Source organism: Parus major, chromosome 4 (assembly GCF_001522545.3).
Source record: "Parus major isolate Abel chromosome 4, Parus_major1.1, whole genome shotgun sequence".
NCBI classification, from domain to species: domain Eukaryota; kingdom Metazoa; phylum Chordata; class Aves; order Passeriformes; family Paridae; genus Parus; species Parus major.
In genome coordinates this window covers 30020062-30037320 of record NC_031771.1, presented here as the reverse complement: position 1 = coordinate 30037320, position 17259 = coordinate 30020062, and positions in this window count along the sequence as shown.

Genomic DNA, 17259 nt, shown 5'->3' with positions numbered 1-17259 from the left:
TTAAGATTTTGATCTAAAAATGCATAGCTTTTCTGTTTTCCCTAATAAAATTAGATTTAACAGGAATTCCAATTGGTTAGAGTACTCAAATGGTAAATGCAAAATTTTAAACTTTAAAATTCATTAATGTATTAACTAATACTCAGATAGTAAAGGTTAGGAAATCATGCTCTCAATAACATAATGTGAAAAAAAAACAACAAACCATCCCTCACCTCTTCCACAGGGATTTTTTCCTATTCTATGATTTTTCTGAAGGCTTGAATAACTCATAGGAAAGAGCAAAGCAGAATTCATGGAGATAATGTAACTGTCTCACCTGTCTCTTCATAAATAGATTGCATTCATCTTAGCTTCCCTCTCCTTGATTACATTTCGTATTTGAAATTTTTATTATCCTAAATTATTTCCTGTTTGAAATACAGATTTTTCAATCCAGTCTGGCATGCATCTCACTGAGGTGCCTAATTGCCTTTATACTGGAAGAAATTACTTGAAAAACTTGTGCTTTGTAAACCCAGACTGATTCATACCTAAGGAAACATCTAGACAAGATCATTTTTCAGCATGCAGCACAAGTATGAAAGTGGTTCAAGATCTGAAGACTATAGAAACGAAATCCCTCAGCACCTAAAAATGTCATGTTAATCCTGTAGGAAAAGGCTTCTGTATCAGGATCTATATCGAAGTACTCAATATTTCAGAAGAAAAAGTAAAGATTTTAGGTGTTCAAAGACTGTGTTTTGCCTGATCACCCCAACTGGGACTGTAACCAATGCAGCTGAAGAGCTCACTGGACAGTAGTCCAAGGAAGTCTGAATAGGAGCTACATGGGAAGGATCACCCTTTGCATGTTCCTGTTTTGTGAATGTAAACAAGACTTTGGTCAAAGGCTAAAATATTTTTAAACATTTAATTCATTTACTACTTTCACTCTTTTCCTATTACTGAAAACCTACCCCTTTCTATTCAAACTAAATGTTACAGTAAATCTCAGTACTACTCACTGTCTTTGCTGTTCAGATCAATCAGTTATAACAGCATAGCAAAATTAAAATATGCAGCACATGCAGCCTTGTTTGTCACGCCCTAGGCTAACATCAGAGAGGGTTAAGGTGTGGCATACATAAATCAGCCCAGAAGTGGAGTTCAGGAAATTTATGCCTCTGAGGCAACTTTTTTTCTTGTTTCCATATGTGGAGTGATCAAAAGAGCCCAAAGGAGAACGAGCCCAGAGCAATACATGTTTGCCTGGCTAAGTCAGTGTATCTCAGAAAAGGAGCAGGCAGCCTTGACACAAATGCATAAGATCCTTGTATTCTCTAGCAAAGTGTCAGTAGTTCCAAACTCAGTCTTGTGTAAGACCAAGAAAAGTTCTCAGGAAAAACTGCCAGGAAAACTCCAGGTTGTCTTTAACTCCAGTGGGACCTAAATACTTTATTAAACAGTATGTGTTTGTGGAGTCATATGAAATTCCTGATACCTTGTTTTTTTGTTTTTTTTTTTTAAAAAAAAAAGGTTTTTGTAAGGTTTTGTTTTCTAAGTATGTTTGATTTCCCATCAATAAACATTTTTGCACACTTGCTTTCTTATTAGTGTTTCTACCATCCCAGTGGAAAAAAATGTCATAAGATTGTTTTCTTATGCTAAGTTAATATACTGGTTTTGCAGTCTGGGGGACGTTTTCTCAGCATGGAAACAATTATTCTGAAAACAATGGATTTTTCTTAATGACATCTAAATCTTCCTAAGATACCCAGGGCTTCAAGCCAAACCATCCACAGCATGAGTTTGACTCTCTTTCATCAGTGTTGATAATCACGCATTAAAAATGATCCTTATTCTACCAATAGGTGCATAAAGTATAATTAGATGTATCCAAAGGCTAGCACAGTTAGTGTGTTGAAATAAGCCCTCCATGCACAATGCCTGTCTGTGTGCTGGTGGACACAGCATTTCCCAGGGAGAAAGGTTGTCTGATGCTCTCTTACCTGTTCTAGCAGTTGTGAAGCTTGGCATGGATTAGGGCCGTGTCATCACTTGCACCTTTTTGACTCCATGAGCTGTGCTGTACACCAGGTGAGAAAACAAGTCAGAAATTATCATTCTAGGCAACGTGCAACACGTAGCAAAGAGGGACTTTCAATGATTTTTGTCTCAATTTTTGTAAGTGCAAATAAATGATGGAAGTCTGTAATACAGCACTTAGCATTTTCCTGTCTAAGAGCTACTTTTGATCTCAATCCTGCCTCAGTTATTTAGCTTTAGGATGCTTCAGTGCCATTAACTGAAACGAGATAGGTTACATTAGGCAAAAAGATTGCAGCACTTTTCAGGAAAAAACATGCTAAAATTCCATTAACTTGCCAGAATTGAACTTCTCTGTTGAACTCTAACTCTTGATATGCTTTTATAAATGCAAGACTCTGGCTATGGTGTTTTAAATAATACTCATTCAAAGCTTTAGATATAGTTTATAAGTATTTCATTGGGAGTATTTTAATTTATCAGTCATATATTTTGTTGCTTAATATGATTATTTAATTTATTTAATATTTAATTTATTTAAGAAATACTACTTATTATAACTTTTATAAATTCCCTGAACACAGCTGTTTTCATCACTGCTAAAATTCAGTTATTTTTTTACCTCTGAGTTTGACGGCTGTAGCTGCTGGAATTTATGAACAGAAGCAGGAATATTTTAAATCCTAAATTATGACAATCCATTATTGTAAAAACATTTTTCTGTGCGAGATAAGTATTGCATCAATATTTGTTTTCTCAGATCGGGAAAGGTCAGGGAATAACTTTGGAGACCCTACCTTACCAGAAGAAATGACTTAATGGTAAAAATAATTTTAATAACAACTCTTATTTTATAGAATCCCAGTGCATTGAACACATCTCCATTTTTATCTACTTTCACCTCCTTAAATAATTCTAATAGATTAGAAAAATGTACTTTTTATTTGGAAAAAAATTAAAAATAACTTTTCATTATTATAAAATTTTACTTGAATTTCCTTATTCTACACACTTCTGCTTTCTTCACTCAACTCCTTTTTCAAAGAAAGCTCAGGGGACTGTGACTCTATTAAAAACAGCATATGCAAACCTCTTACTTCAGACTGTATTTTGTGTCAAGACTTTTCTTCAAGTATGGAATTCTATTCTTAAAAGGGTCTAAAATCAATATTTTGATATTGATATCTCTTAAATGTACTGATTAGTTTATTAAGAAAAAAATTGAGAGTGAACTAAATTGTTTTTCAGGGGTCTAAATTGCACAAAGAAATCTTACTTAATGTAAAAAATATGTCTCCGAGTACTTTGATTGACAATGCTCACATAGGAATTGAAACAGACCATTAATTTAGTTTAGTTTTATGATATTTTAATCATGCCAAACTGATAAAAAATAGAAATAAATTTGAGATTAGTTCTCATTCTTCCATAGTTGCTAAAGTCCACACTTCTCCGATGCAACCAGCACGCAACCAGCACACAGACAGAAGATTATAAAAGCATCCAAGTTTTTTTTTCTTAAATCTGTGAGAGCAAGCTGTTGCTCTTAAAAAAGTTTAGCCTCATAGTTTGTGGAAGTCTGGAGTTTATGTTTAACATGGTGTGTATATCTAGTTAGTTTTGCAAAATTATTTTAACACAGGATGGCATAATCTTCTTAGTGGTAGAAAGAAGAGCTTTTAATATTATGTGTAATATATATCTGTATGAAACTGTTAACTGGACTGTACTGATTACTGATTTTATTTCAATGAGGGTTTTTAAGTATCTGTCATCCCTAAAAGTTGTTGATGTTCCAATGTGTGGCTACAGCAAATGAGAATTTTTCAAGACTATGGGATCTTATCCCTTACTCTGCAGTAATTTACTCAAAGAGAATCCACCTTTTAGACCTGATGTGAGAAAGCTTGTCTGAAGTCATTCGGAACAGTCTAGGCAAGTGTATACAGCCAAAGGTCCTTAGGAACAGTAATCTCCATACAGAGAAGAACTTTCTGAGATGCAACTGTCGCATTTCTTGCTGTTCTTTACTCCTATGACAGAGATTAAGACACCTCCATCCGTGTTTCTGCCAAAGTCTAAGTTCCAGATCTGGAACTGATGGTCACCTATTGAAACTGGTATCTGTCATCTTGTGCCCCAGAAAATCCCCTCTGTGGTCCTTATCATTATGGTATAAAGTGCAGTAGAAAAACAATGCATATACAATAGAACAACAATTCATAATGTTATCAGTAGAAAATGTGCGATAAGATCTTTCTGAGGGTTACAAAGTACCCTCTAGACACAGCTTGTGGCTAGCAACATAATTTATCATGCAGAAAAGTTCCTCTTTACCCTTCCTGCCTTTATTCATGTTGTAGATTTTTTCCAAGTTGGGTGTTGGTGTAATATTTTGGAAGCATTTGTCTCTTTGTATTACTTTAAATGATTGACAAGTATTGATAGATCCTGGATGTGGAGGGTTTATTTGGGTTGGGGGGAGGTTGGTTTGTTTGTTTGCTTGCTTGCTTTGGTTTGGTTTGACTTTTTCTGTTTTTTCTGTATGTTTGTAATTTCACAGCAAGGATGCCTCTGGAAGAGCTGATAATGCACCTGGGATTGTGGTCATATAAATCACAAGTGTCAAGCAATGCAATGCTTTTTCTCTAAACAAAACAGAAATGTTGCATGTAGAGTGTTTTCTCCAAACATATCTCTGGGGAGACTCTCCCAGGCTTTGAGATCTTATGTCTCAGCCATACTGAATCCTGTCAAGGAGATCCACTGTGAATGCTAGTGTTTCAAATCTTGCTTGTCCTTACAATATGTCATGCTAGTCCTCACAGCACCTGCAGTGCAGCAGTCATTTTCAGCAATTAAAAAATACCCTTGTGTCTGTCTTTTGAGTTCCTCAAGCCTAGAAATTAAAAAGCCTTACTCCTTTCTATTTGAAGATAATCAACAGGCTTCAAATCCTGCTTAATTAAGAGATATCACTTTAAATGAGGTTTATCATCTGAATAATAAAAAATATTCTGAGAAGTTATGCGGCTTATGTCTGTCTGGGAAGGGGAACATTTCTCTCCACTAATCCTCCAAAAGGCTTTTCAACTTTGACGCCTGCCGTGTCAAAGTTGCACAAAGATCTCCGTGGGATGCCGCTGATCACCCAGGGATAATGAGACACAAGCTCACTGATATTTGTAAAGTGCTGCTGCCTGATCCATGCACAGACTTCTAATAGCCTTATGTGGGCACGGCAGGAAAAACTGTCAAAAGCAGGTCCAGTTAAGAATCTAAAGATCTGACTTTTGAGGAAGAACAGCTTTTGTCTACCTTTACTTTCAGAAAGGAATGCTGCTGGTCAAACACCACACTGGGATTTCAGCATGCACCTATTTGAAATGTATAAGGAGTTTCCTTGGTTTTTACTTATTTGCAGGAACAATTGCTGTGGTTTGAACTCAGAAACTGAATGATAGGCATTTAATGATTGAATTAAGCATATCTCAGTCTCAAGTATAATGATAAAGGCAGTTTGTGTTAAAATTTATGACACACTGCAAACTTTCCATTGTTGATTATGAAAAAGAACAATTAAATAATTGTAGAACATTTTTATTTGTGTAACAAAGTGCCCATTTTGTCTTTTTAGCATAGCTTTAGAGTGACAATTTCTATTCAAAGACTAATTGGATCACATTTAGGTGTGGGGTTTTTTTTGTTCAAGCTCTGTGTAAATAATTTTTTGTCATAACACTTGAGACTGACACCACTGATACTGTGAGAAATGGGATAAGATAAAACACATGTCTTTTCATGCAGAAACCTCAAAACTAGGAACATATATTTTAAGGTTTGGTTTTTCTAGTTACTGAATAACGGGAAACAATGGTTTCTGCAGAAGTTCCAATATGTCTACATTTTTTAAAATTCAGTTTTAGCTCAGTATTTAATTATCTGAAAAAAACCCAACATTTCCTTCACAGAGTTCTGGTACTAATTTTACAACCCTTATGAAGAAATAAAATTTTGGATCAGTATTCTCTCAATTTAGGCCATAATAGAACACAGCTTTCTGTGGCAGTTCATGTTATTATTACCATTGGACACAACCTCATATATCTTCAAAATCTTTTACCCACCTACATTTATTGCCAGCAATTAAAACTGATTATTTATAAAATATATGTAAGGGAAAAAAACATGCTGCCTTCAAGTATTTCCAAGTCTACAGAAACAAAAAAGTACAATGGATGACTGCATATACTAAATAGTTGCTAAAACACAATTAAACATTTCTCTAAAAAGTGTTTTACCTTAGCTGAAGTGTATGCAATGTTTCTTTTGTAAAGAAAAGAGCCCCATAATGCTAAATTCTGACATCCATGGCACTCCACAGTCACTTGTCTTTTCCCAGTATCTCTGGTAGCATCCTGCTAGTTTACCTGATTTTTATTTTTTGACCAGAAATAGGACCAGCTGAATCATACAAATCCAGACACTCCAGTGGAGGCAATAGCCTCCCTCAAGGAGCATGCAGATGAGGAGGACCAGGCCTTCATCTTTTCACAGGCATTTTCACTTAACTACCACATTTCTCTTCCTGATGATAGAAAAAGGTAAAGGCAGATAGTAGTTATGCCATGATTTTAAGTGGAACATTGCGAGAAGAAACATCAAGCCTGTCCTTACTCCTGGCTGTTTGAGCTCCACAATGGGGACAAGGCAGACAGAATATCAGAACAGATAAAGCACAGATATCTGTGCTTCTCTCTGACACACTGCTGGAGCAGCCAGCAGAGTTTCACATTTGGGTAACCCAGCACAATTTCATGTCATCAAAGGAGGAGGCAGGTCACTGCAGTGTAGGTATCACCAGCTCAACCTCATTTTGAAAGAAACCTGAAAATCTGAAAAGCCAACCTAATTAAAGCATTCTGGGAGTGGCTGCTGAACCAACATTTCCAGATATGTTATCATTAGGATCCAATTTAGTTTATGGATTATAATATGATACTGTATGCTGTATTACAAACTGATACTACAATCTGTCTATATATCATATTATTGGATATAATACTTCCCATAAATTTCAGGCTTCACCTAAGTGTTTGAAGTATGACTCCACATCTATGTGTAATTTAGCAATTCATTATGTCCAGTGTCTTCTGCTGACATGAAATATCAGTGTCACCAGTTCTTAGAATAACACATATATTTATGTTTTCAAGGCTTTGTTTAATCATTTGTTTCATTAGAAAAACCAATATTCTCTTTCACAATGCCAAAGATCAGTCATTTTCTCAAGGGCTTTCCACAAGTCATTCTACTCAGGAATAATTTCTCCAGTTTCTAAAATGTCACTCATTTCTTCTTATCTCTGATTTGACCATAAGTAAATGACTACAGACTGTCTGTGCACTGTGCAGTGTTAAAAATGTTATCAAAATATTTTTCATCTTGAACAATGTGATTCTCTCAGGACCCAGCTCCATCAGCAAGGTCTGTTTATAGCCTTGGGTGTTCGAAATTTCACAATGAGAGGCAAAGGGCAAGGCTCAGTCATATGTTGTGGCAACTGCATGGAAACCATCAGGTTATATACTGTTTCCAGGAATGAGAGGAAGGACAGAGAATATGTCAAAATTGTAGCAACAGCAATGGATTATTATCTCAGAATTCACGGGACTCTACTTTCCCTTGCACTAATGGAAAACTAGGATGTGAAAACATGTACATGGTGAGGCTTAACTTCTCAAATACAGGCTGACGTACAAGACTGAATTCTAAGTTTCTGTTGATGAGTATTATAGGAACCAAGATATTACTCCCTTTTCATACTCAAAAAAGAGGAGCAGAGCTCTGTCTATCTTAAATGTCTCTAACCTTCCACTTTTCATATTGCTTTAGGCCATTGTATACATCTCTCTTTGCAAATGCACAGTTAAACCAGTGCAAAATGGAAACCTCAGGAGACAAGCATCTCCAGCTGTTTCAAATCAGACTTTACATGCAAGCTCACCGTAGGTGTTTCAAACAGGACACCACCCTTGTGCACCTCCCTTCTACCACTTTCCAACCACCTTCTCGCTCCCTGTTTAATAAATTTTAATATCAAAATAAAGAAAAACACACACATTTGATTTTTTAATGATTTGTACAAAGGCATGAAAGAAACTTTCTGAATGTAAAGCCTCTCTTACATAAAGTAAATTAGGACATAAGGGATTACAGTAAGGTTTTTTCAGGTCATGAAAAGGAGGTGTTTATTCCATTTTCACAGTAGTTCTACAAGAAAAAATGCAGCACACCTGTAAAACTTAGAACAAATAATCTCTCTGAATTTGGATTAGCTTCAAATAACATAACAAAACTGAAATACTTTTATTTGCTAATTCACCCTACTTTCTTTTTTCTTTTACTTTTTATTCTTTTACTTTTGACAGTTTGTGAAATATACAAGTAGCATGTTTATTCATGTTTATTCATGTGAGCTCTAGTCAAGGGAGAATTTGCAATTTTTTAAACAGAAGTTACGGCCCACAACTGGATTTTTCTACAATTGCTGTAACTTTATGGATTAATTTAAATTGAAGCTTGCTGAGGTTCACTGTAGTACCTTCAGTTACATGTTGCTCTTCTCAGCCCCCCAGTTAGGCAGAGGAAAAAGGGCTGAAGTTGCTGATAAGATATTAACTGTCTTGGCAACTTCCAAAATTCACACATATTAACTTTCCGTATCAGTCAGGTTGCACCATACATCTCAGCTTTGCCCCTATGCTGCTCTTAAGTGTCCCCTACAAAACTCAATGATTTTTACTTGTTCACACTATACTTTGCACACTGCAACTGAAAGATGAGCTATTTAAAAATCTGATAAAAACCACCACTCTTACAGAAAAAAATTCCACTGACAGAAAATTCCTGAACAACAACAAAAAAAATAATTCCAAAGTTGTGCTAGAAACAAACTACTAACTGATGACTCCCTAAAGAGGACAAAGAAACCTTAAACCTACAGCAGCCAAAAAATGCTAATAGTGGGGAAAAATTAAATGCAAATGTGAAGTGCAGTTTTGATGGCATGAGTTAAAGGAGAGTTGCAAATTGCTTTGCCATTTGCTGAGGAATGAGTGTTCTTCTTGAAAAAGGTAGGCACAAAGGCCATTTCCCTGTATTTAACATTAATGGCAATCTCTGGTACATCTACTGAATGGGAAATATATATGTTGGTTCTTTTAACTTCCAATACTGAAAGAATGAGACAATACAAACAAGGAATTTTAGTTTCAATTTCTGTCATGCTGAAGGGACCCTGATAAGGGTAGACAGCCAGGCTAGCACAACCAGCCTTTGTACCAAGAGGGCTAATGCTGTCCCAAAGTGAGCAGGAACAAGTCTGAATGCTCCGTGGTGCTGGACAGAAGGCACAACTGATCTGCAGGCATACATGAAGTTTGTACTCCAGGCCTGGGAAGCCAAACTAATCTATACTGCAGTGATTTTAGTAAAAAAAAAAATCAAATAAAAAACCCACAGACACACCACAGGCAGACTACACTCACAAGTACAAACAAGAGAGGGAATTCCAGAAGATAGAGACCAACCTGGGCAGCCAGAGACATAGGTCCGAGCCTCCCAGAGAGGCTGATGGAGGCCAGAGTTCTCAACATATTGTCTCAAGAGGCTGCAGCTGGGATAAGTCCAGATTATTGGGCCTGTCACACTGGGTATGGGAGGACAGCTGGCAGAAAGCTGACAGGTGAACAGTGCCCCCCGCTACAGGAACAAGGGCCTGGGGTGAGCTCAGGTTCCCCCTCAAGTGAGAGGAGAGGGAATCTCCCCCTCCTTACAAAGCCATCACTCCCCACATAGCCAAAGGAGCAATGTGGCAAATGGGGCCCCAACCTCAATCTTCATCTTGTTTTCAGGGACATCACCCAGGTCTGAGCAAGAAAATTGACCAATAAGCCCCTCCAAGGGGATGCTCATATAGGACTGAAGCCCTATGCCCAGAACATATGCCCACCTCTCCTCTCCTCTTCTGCCCTTCTCTACTCTCTCTTAGCTACTCTTCTTCCCTCACTCTCTTCCCTCAGTCTTCCCAGTCCTTCTTCCTTCTTTTTGCTACTCCACAGCCTGCACCTTTCCTCCCCTGCTTCCTGCACTCCCTTCCTTGGCAGTGACCCCGTTAGGGTCCCACCTCCCTTTAAGACATGAAAGGGGAAGCCCTGTAAACAGGGACAAGCAGAACCTCTGTGCAGAACTTTGCTAGGGTGTTTCATGATGTAATTTTTCCCCCACCCAAGGATTGTGCAGGCTTTTGGTTTTGTTTTTTTCATAGTTCCATTAAGATGTAGATTATTTAGTTATCATATGCACTATATATTTTATTCCAACAACTTTTCCTGTTTCAAAAATTGTTTAAAATGTAAAAATCCTTATCTCAAGGACTGTGTGACTGTCATTGAATTTTATTTTTATAACCTATTCCAAACTTGCATTCATGATTCTCCATTGACTTGTATGGCAGCTTTTCATGTTGAGCAAAAATAATTCCTAAAGCAAAGAGTGTTTTCAAGTATTTCTTGCTAAAATAGTCATTCTTTACATCTGCTTCAGGATATTGTTGCATAAGATTGTTTCCTCACTTACTATTGTGTGGAAAGACTCACTCCACTCTCTAGCTCGTTCTTATCTCAGCTTTTCCCACCTAATCTCTAACTCATTCTCTGTACCTTTCTCTTGTCCTCTTATAGTGAGTCAATCTGCTTTCCCTATGGAACCCCTGAGGATGAAATGAGTCTTTTTGAAGGCTCTTTCAGGGTTTTTTTTTCAGAACACTTCCAATTTCCCAGTAAATTCTCACTCTCCTTGTCACAGTAGCCATCCTGGGAACTCAGCTACATTTCAGTATTAGGTGTTAGCCTATTTCTTTCTTTTTTTAAAAAAACCAAACTAGTGTACTGATTCCCAAATCAGACTTCTTTCTTGCTGGGTGAATTTAGGGAACCCTGTTCTTTTCCACCCAAACCCCACTGTTACCACTGCTAAAGTACTTCTACACACCTAACTGAAACCCTTCTGTGCCCATATGAGGGTAAACCTCTTTTTGCTTCTGAACTCCTCAAAAGTTCACATCTCAGATACCTCAGCATTTCCCAGTAGAAATCTGCTGTCCCTCAGATGAACTTTGATGCATCCAATCTGAGACTTAATAACCTCTCCCATGAATTAACTCATGTTAATTCATTCTTCTTTCTGAGTCACATTAACACTTCTAATCAAATCCTACACTGTTCCTTCAGGTATTTGGGCATGCTTACCCCACTCCTAAATTCCACTCTCTCCTTGGAGCATCTCAGCATTTCCTGTGTGCAGAACTGTTATAAATTCTGAGAAGCACTGGAGGAAAATGTTCCACTGAAGAAACTTAATCTATAAATCTCTCTGGAAGAAAATAGACCTGTAGATTAACAAAAACCCAAACCAATAAAACCCACCTTCTATTAAGAAATAGCAAACTCCTTGTTATGATCTGATCATTACAATTATTAGAGAGATGCCTCTACCAGAATTAAGGTGCAAATGACTCCATATGACAAAGTCAACAGTAAGTGTGAGATACAGAGAGATAAAGAAATAGAAAAGAGGGATGGGGGGGGGGGGGGGAGATAAAGAGAGTGAGAGAATCACCACCCTGTGGATCCAGTGGTATCCTGTCAGTTCTCTTCTGATATTATTGGTGGGAAGGGGTCAATCCCTCAAACCACAGAGTTCAATGGATTCATACAGGTTCATATGGGAACCCTGCTGGGGAAGTTTGACACTGTCTTTTGCAAGAGACACTGGATCTGTTGCAATACTTGTGGATCATGTGCAGTCCTCTTCTGGAAGGCCTCAGAAATGACTCTGGGGGGAACTTGGAGGGTCTTTGATAGTTTATGACCCTTTGTAAGACATGACAGCTGCCTCTTATGTGACTGTCCTGTGTGAATGTCACCTTCCTGAGGCAGGGGAGTTTTGCAGCTGAGCCAGCTGAGTTTGTTGAGTTTGTTAAGGGAGGATTCTCTGCAGGGTCTGCTCCTTATCTGGTCCCTAGCCTCCAGTGATGGGTGTCTGCCCCTTCTGTCTTATGCAAACCAGAGGTTTCACCACCACAGACCCAAAAACTCTCCTCCTCCTCTTTTGGGGAAAGAGAGTACAAACCTAGTCTCAGCAAATGAGTTGCTGGGCCCCAGCTGGACTCAGCCAGAGAGAACTCTCAGCACAGCTGCTAGGTTTGGCTTTCCTTGTGGCTACATTTCTCTCCCCCAGCTTTATTTACTCCTCCTTAGACCTGATATAATTGGGCAATATCTTATCTCAAGTTCCCACATCGGAAAGCATATTCATGGGGAGGGAGGTGGCTTCAGTGGTCACAGAAGATCAGTTCTTTCTTTGCACAGTTTCCTACAGTGGGCAAAACCCTTCAGTGATTTTAACAATGTTTATGAGCCATTAACCATTTCAGTCTCTCACACACCTGAAGGAGAAATTAAGAAGTATGGGGCTAACCAAGTGCCTTTGATGCATATCAACACTTGTGATGGCAAACAGATCAAAAATCTTATCTATGGAGGTCAAGATGCTGATTGCATTCTTTGAGGGCTCAGAATGTGAAATATTAGAAGTAGATATTAATGTTCTTGGTCTAACCCATTTTCTGTGACATGGCATTGAGGAATATTGAACTTAGACAGAAACAAAATAGATGACTTTTCTTACTGTAACACACAGAAAACCTGGTACAGATATCAGTGAGTATAACATTTTACTGCTCTGTTTCTGTGGAAATTCCTAGTATTGATATTTAGCCTAAGTATGAGTTTTCTGTAGAAAACCAGATCAATCATTAGGACTAATGAATCCCCCAATGCCAGTGTAGAACATCCAGAAGGATTTGGATCTCCTGTTCATATAAGTGCTCAGGAGACAACTGAATCTCCAGTCCACAACTGATTGAAAACTCCATGCTGGGCTGTAAGCAGACTAGGAATTGCTTGCTAACTTCCTTACTACTTGGTCTTTTATTTCAGCTGAATGTCAGTGAATATGTGACTGAAGTACATATTTTGATTTAACAGACACTGAGAAGATTCTCGGCAAGCTTTTGTACCTCTCAACAGGAACCATAGTATTAGAAAACTCTGAAAAGTGTATTAATATATAAATAAATCTTAAAAAGGTGGATAACTGGTAAAAATTAGTCTAGGATATATTTAAGCTAAATTAAACACTTTATCTGTGAAAATATTTTAATCAGAACAAATTGGTGGACTTGTCTCCTGAACATGCTTCAGATAGGACTGTACCATCTGGAGTTACCAGCAATTTGATGAAGTGCCAAATTTCTAGTTTTGAATTCACTGATACTACTGTAATCTATTTGATATATTCTTTATTTTGGATTCATGACTAACATCACAATGTGTTTTTTGAAGAACAAAAACTGCCTAACAAAAACACCTAGCTATTTCTATTTCTAGTATTTCTATCTCATGATTATGAAGCATCTAGGAATATCAAGCAGAGTAATCACTGCATTATCTAAACAAACTCTCCTGCAACATGGTATTTTGTTAATGTTATTAACAATCTTGGTCAGCATCACAAAGGATACCAGCCCCCAGGAATAGTTAACACATAATTCAAATAGACAAACAAGGACAAATCACAGAGTAGTTGTACTATGTTGTGTAACAACAGATGACAAGTAAGGAATCGAGTGAAGATTACATGAAAAATATGTAAAAAGTATTTTACTTTATGTAAAAATAAAGTAGTAAAGCAAAGAAAAGGCATGCTTTTTGGTTTAGAAATTGTCTTTCCAAGCACCTTTGTGTTTGATTTTCTTGTTTATGTACAGGTTGCTATGAAAAAAAAAAAAAATATATAATGTATATGGGATATAAAAATAGATTTTAATAAGATAAAAAAATAAAAGATAAGCACTCAAATAGTCTAGTTGAAAAATTTCTGCTTATATTCTTAGTCAAAATTTACTCAGTCTTGTAGGCAGCTTTGATTTTTTAAAAATTGTCAATATTATGGCTATGTGAACCACTAAAAAATATTCTACTACTTGATCATTACCTCCCTAAATACTCTAATATTTCTCCATTCTGCTGCTGTATATTATCTTTTCCCAAATAATTTGTTAGGTAGCTTAAAGTTAGTTTGTCCAAAAATTGGAGTTTCATGTGTCCTTGTGACATACTGTCACAATGTCATAATGTCATAATGTCATGGTATAAATTCCCTTCTCTTTCACAATTACTGCTTCTCTTTCAGCCTTTACCAGTAGCAAGATTTTCCCCTTGTTTCCATGGGCACTGTCTTGTTCTGCCCTTTGATGTTCTAGCATCCCAAGCCCAATGTTTTTCTCTATGGATGTAATTGCCCTTTCACTCTTCCCTTTATCACAATAATTTTAGGTAGAAGATACAAGGAAGCAAGTGAAGAAATGGCTTCATTTATAAACTTCCCATTATGAATTTTCTCTTCTTTTTCATCTGCAACTGAAAATCCTTCCTCTACTCTGACACTGAGCAAACAGGGTGGTTACCTAAGAAGGCTGAAGAGCAGGGAGAGGCAGCTGCTTTTCCTCCTTGTATGTCCATATATTTGGTGTATTCAGCTTTGTGGGATTAAGGAGCTAAATCATTCACAATAAAGAGGCAGACCCAGATGATTGGGAGACAATTGAGCACCTGTAGAATGTATTTCCTTAATTGATGTTATATTTATAACTATATATCATACTTATAATGTGGTACATTTTTATCTATACATATGATATGTAATTGATATTAATATCAATTGAGCTGTGCAGTAGGCAAATCCAGTCTTCTACCAGGAACAGCCATGATTGTTGAAAGTTCTAGAGTGTCACTTTCTGGCCACAGGCTGAAGAAAGTCTTTCTTCCTGGTGCAATTAAGCACTTATTATTTATCAAGGAGTTAATCACAGGGTTTGAAATTATATGTCCTGTCTCTCTAATATTTTGCTAATATTTTCTTCTACTCCAACTTCTTTTTTTCTTATAACAGTCTGGTTTTGGATCACCTTTTTATTCACTTCTTTTTCTTCTTGATACCAAAGAAAACAGGGAAAAGTGGTCTAATTTTTAACATCTATCAAAGAATGATCTTGAAAAGGGCATTGGTTTGCAGTGAACACATTGCTTTTGAGTGGGAGGGACTGGACATCTAGTGGAAAGAAAAAGGTGAAGTTTTGCTTCCTTTTCCACACTCACTCAGAATTGTGTTTCTGATGGAAGTATGCTGGCTCGTACAGAGGGTTTTATCCATAAAATAAGGTAATGATAGTATTGACAACCACGTGGAAGACTAAGTCTTAAAACCTCTACAATCATAATAGCAGCTTGATAGAAAACAGAATCTGTAGAAAAAATTGATGGCCTAACCTTCCAGCTGTAGATTTATTGCATAGTAAATGAGGATAAATCTGTTGAGTTGCAACTTTTGCAGCATATGACCTTTTTTCTTAGCTTAATCAATAAAGCAACCAATACTCCAGTTTTCTCTGAATCATTTTTTTAACAGCAAAATCAATTTTTCTATGGCATATCTCCAAAATTCAAAAAGCTTACCTCAGACACCAATTGACAAGTCGAATTTTGAAATAATTCAATCTAAGCAATAATAATAAAAAAAATATTATTAAGGGCTATACAACAATTCCTGAAATAAACTTAAATCAATTTGAATGTACAGTATGATGTGTCTTGTAGCACACTTTCTTTTTCTTTTTTTTTTTTTCTTGTGAGAATCATCCACTAATTATCATCATCAAAATACAACAGGGAATGAAAATGTTATATTCCTTTCTTCAATAATCTTTTTTTTGTGCTTTAAGTGCCATACTGACAATAAAAATAGCCTTTTGACTATGAAAAGTAAACAATTTCTTAAAAGGATTAATTTATTTTTATTTTTGAATAAGGTTCCTAAAGGTGTCTCAGGAAAATTCTGCACATAAAGAAGAGTAAACCCAAGCAGATCAGGAAGAGTTCCTGTGAGGCAGCCATTGCTTCAGGAGTCCTGTATGTTAGGATGTCTCAGGAGAATCAGAAACTACTGCTCTGAGAGAACACAAAACCATCTCTGTTTAGACAAAAGATGCATCTAGGTGAATATCCTGTCTGCAGAAAAAGATGTCAGTGCTCATCTGAAAGAAAAGCTTAATTAACAAAGCTAGCGTAGGTGCTCCTAGTCGGCAGCAATCTGTGGGCCAGGAAATGTCTGCAGGCTGTGATGTTATCTTTAAAATTATTAAAACACTTCTGGTATCCAAAACATTCTGTAGGGAGAAGTCCCATAGCTCAATCTTACATGTTGTGTGAAGAACCATCTTTCTTCTCTTTTTTTCTTTTAATTTTGACCTGCCACATGAAGGTTTTAATGGTTTAATGTCATTGTTTTAAGCCTCTTGTCATTGACAAGCGTTGTTTCCTATTCATATTCCTCCTAAATCTCTCTGACAGTACATCTGGATTGTCTTTTAGCAGACTGAAGAAGGCTGTCTGTTTAGTACAGAATCTTCCCCATGTTTGTTCCAGTTCTACTGTATCCGTTCTGACAGAAGGAACTGCATACGGTATTCAAGATACAGAAGCACAGTCAATTTATTCTGCAGCGCAATATTTTTTTCTGTTTTGTTCTCTGTTTATTTTTCTTTCTTCTCCTGTCTTTGTCATTCGCTTTTTTCCTTTTTATTTGCATTCTTACTGAGTGCTTAGATAATGCTTTCACAGACCTATTTATTATAATTGTAAGGTGTTTTTCAAGATCTGTAGTAAACATCTAAGAATCGATTTTAGTATCTTTAAATTTAGGACTGTTGTCTCGTGTGCTTGATTTTATAAGTTTTGTCTCTGAAATTTTCCTGCCTTCTATCACCCAACTATTCAATCTTTCAATGTTCAATTCTTCACAGTCACCCATATGTTTAATACTGTCATTTGTGTAGAGGTTAGCAAATTTTACCACCTTATTGCTTTTCATATCTCTTGTGACAATAGATTAAACAAACTATCTATGTTTTATCTATGTTTTATCTTTATATAAAAGATAAAAAGTTTGTCCATACCCATATATGTCCATCCTCACTTGAGCAAAGAAGTATCAAAGGCAGATGAAGGGAAGGGAAGGGAAGGGAAGGGAAGGGAAGGGAAGGGAAGG